Raw genomic sequence first — 3,524 nt, 5'->3', positions numbered from 1 at the left:
AGCGCCCCCTGGGCGGCCGAAGCCGTGGCCACCTCGGTGCTGGCCCAGATGGCCACCCAAAGGACAGAGCTGGGCCTGCCCGTGCCCTCCCACGTCATCATGGCTCCACAGTCCCAGTCTGCTGGCAGATGATGGCACCGTGGCCACCTGGAGCTTGAACCCACCACCTGGCAGCAGAGACTGAGCCCACCCAGGCCCTCCCGTGGGGCCCGGCGGGAGTTTTGTTTCTTCTTCTTTTCTTCTTCTTCTTCTTCTTCTTCATTGTTTTTGGGGGGTTGGTTTTTGGTTTTTTCCTGTCAGTCGAGGGCAGCTACAGCGTTTCTGACCCCGTGGCCACCCCTGCAGGCCCTGCCCTGTCACCTCCTTGTCCCCAAAGGGACGGTGCCCAACAAAGGGTTTGGCCCAAGCTTTGGGTTGACCAACCCATTGACTGGCAGAGTCACCTCAACAGAGAGTCACCCTGACAGGGTCACCTCAATACTGAGTCACCCTGACAGGGTCACCTCAACAGAGTCACCCCAAGTCACTTCAACACAGAATCACCCCAACACTGAGTCACTCCAACATGTGGTCACCCTGACAAAGTCACCCCAACAGGCCCTCCCGTGGGGCCCGGCGGGAGGTTTGTTTCTTCTTCTTTTCTTCTTCTTCTTCTTCTTCTTCATTGTTTTTGGGGGGTTGGTTTTTGGTTTTTTCCTGTCAGTCGAGGGCAGCTACAGCGTTTCTGACCCCGTGGCCACCCCTGCAGGCCCTGCCCTGTCACCTCCTTGTCCCCAAAGGGACGGTGCCCAACAAAGGGTTTGGCCCAAGCTTTGGGTTGACCAACCCATTGACTGGCAGAGTCACCTCAACAGAGAGTCACCCTGACAGGGTCCCCTCAACCCTGAGTCACCCTGACAGGGTCACCTCAACAGAGTCACCCCAAGAGAGTCACTTCAACACAGAATCACCCCAACACTGAGTCACTCCAACATGTGGTCACCCTGACAAAGTCACCCCAACACTCAGAGTCACCCCAACACTCAGAGTCACCCTAACAGAGTCACCACAGCACTCAAACACCTCAACACTCAGTCACCCCAACAGAGTCACCTCAACACTCAGTCACTCCAACAGGCAGAGTCACCCTAACAGAGTCACCTCAACATTCAAACACCCCAACACTCAGACACCCCAACAGAGTCACCCCAACAGCCACTTAACAGAGTCACCCCAACATGCAGAGTCACTTCAACACTCGGACACCCCAACAGAGTCACCCCAACAGGCAGAGTCACCTCAACTCAATCACCCCAACATGCAGAGTCACCCTAACAGAGTCACCCCAGTGCTCAGACACCCCAACACTCAGACACCCCAACATTCAGACACCCCAACCTCCATGCCTGGTGGGGTCCCTTCCACTCTCCCAGATCCCCTCCCACCACTTCCCTCTCTTCCTCCTCCTCCTCTCTTGCCAGGTGACACCAGTTCCCAGGGCTGGGACACCCAGTCCTGCTCTCCAGGTGTTTTGTGGGGAACAACTGGTTGGTCCCAGGTCTGTCCCCTCCTCCTGCCACCCCAAACGTTGCACCTTGGCTCAAGGAGCCTCCTCCAGCCCTGAGCTTGGAAGGGACCAAGGTTGGTCCCATCCCACGTCGACTCCCAAGATGCCAACGACAGATTTTTGGACACTGTGGGAGTGTCACCAGTATAAACCAGTTTGTGGCCAGAGAAGGGGGGACAGGGAGGACACACAAGCATGTTCCTGGTGACTTGTGCTGCAGATGGTGACGTGCTGCTCTCCTGAGGGGACACAGGGGTTGCTGGAGGGAAGGTCCCATCCTGGGACAGGGCAAGGGCTGCCCACAGGCTCCCTCACCCAGTTGGTGCTGCTCTGGGCCTGCTGGGACCAGTTCAGAACTGGGGGAGCACAGGAACGGATCAACTAGCCCAGCAGGGGACAACGTGGGGACCGGAATTCATCATCTGCTCCCAACTCCACACAGATCCCTCCTTCTCCAAGGAATCATCTTGACACATCCCCTTGATGACCTCAAGAATGGTGGCCTTAAAGTCATGGATGAGTTGCCTGTTCCCAGGGGAGGGAGCACCAGGAAGTGTTTCCATCTCACCTGGTCTCTTCCCTCCTCATCATCACGAGCATCTTCCTCTCTCGTTGATGGAACCTCCATTGCGTCCCAACCAGAGCAAACCAAGGATTCCCAGAGCTTCCCAGTTGCCCAGGGCTGGTTAAAAACCACCTGGAAAGATGCTTGGAATTGGGGTTCCTGCCTTGTTGGCCACGTGTCCCTTGGGGACTTCCCAAGCTCTGGAGATGGGAAAGGGACCCACGTGTGCTCGGGCTCTCGGAAAGCACCTCAACCAAACCCATCCATGGAGCTTCTTCAGCCCTTGGTCTTCCTCTCCACCCCCCCAGGAGGTCCCTCCTCACCCACCTCAGGTTGCACTCGCCACTTTTGAGCCAAGTTGGTTGGTCAGATTTGCTTCCATTTGGCTTTTCCAGAACTTGGAAGGTTTTCCAGGAACAGCAGAACCCAAAACGAAGCCGGAACGAGACGCTGGATCCTCCTGGGGATGAGGACCTGGAGCACTTTGCTTTCCTCTGGTGGTGGGATGGGTCTTCTTCTCCCCCCTCCCCTCTTCTTCCAGCTTTTCCTTGACTTCTTGGCATCGTGGACCACGGCCTTGCCCACCTTTGGTTCATCTCCCCACCACGCTGCTCTCCTGCTTCCTCATCTCCAGAGTCACCTGGTGTAGAACCAAGGTCACATCTGGCCCCACCACTTGACACTCCTGGTTCAGACCCCTCAGAACCACCCCCAGACCCACCTTTTGTCCTTCTCTGAAACCATTTCTGCCCAGTTTGATGTCCCAGCTCTTGGTCTCCCTGCTCTGTCTCTGCAGCCACGTGGAGCTGTGAGGACACGGGGGAGGTTCAGAAGGTCTTAAAGCCACAAAACCTGGAGGAGAAGGTTGGGGTTTTGTCTCTCCCCAACAAACCCTGACCCAGCAGGAGTCAGGACCTTTTTTATGGGGCTGGGATCTAAGGCAGAAGGTTTCCAGGAGCTGCAAGGTCCAGCCTGGCTCTGCCTGCCCTCTTGGAGCTGCTGCTGGATGCAGGTCATGGAGCTCCAACAAGGAAGGGCAGAAGACCCTTCAACTGCTCCAAAAAGGTGGGAAAATGCCCCATTTTTGCAACCAAGGGGTTTGTTCTGGGCTTCAGCTCTGCTCAGTTGCCTTCAGGAGGCTTTGAAGCAAGTATCTCCACTTGCTTCCATGGCTTGGGAAGAGCTGGAAGGACCAAAATGGGTTGGAAATAGATTTGTTTGGTGGGTTGTGTCCAACAGCAGCTTCTGAACCTGCTGGAAAACCAGGGGAAAGTGTTGGTGGAAAATGGGAGGGAAGGAGGAACTGAGCTCTGGGTTCATCCCACCACTGGTTCCTTCCTTCCCTTCATGGTGCTGGTGGGGTCTGGTGGGTGAGGAGGCTTGGGAGGGTTGAGGGTGTCCAGCCTGGAGAGG

Source organism: Chaetura pelagica, unplaced genomic scaffold (genome assembly GCF_000747805.2).
Source record: "Chaetura pelagica isolate M959 unplaced genomic scaffold, ChaPel_1.0 scaffold926, whole genome shotgun sequence".
NCBI lineage: Eukaryota > Metazoa > Chordata > Aves > Apodiformes > Apodidae > Chaetura > Chaetura pelagica.
The sequence above is the reverse complement of the archived record's forward strand: the minus strand, read 5'-3'. Positions refer to the sequence as shown.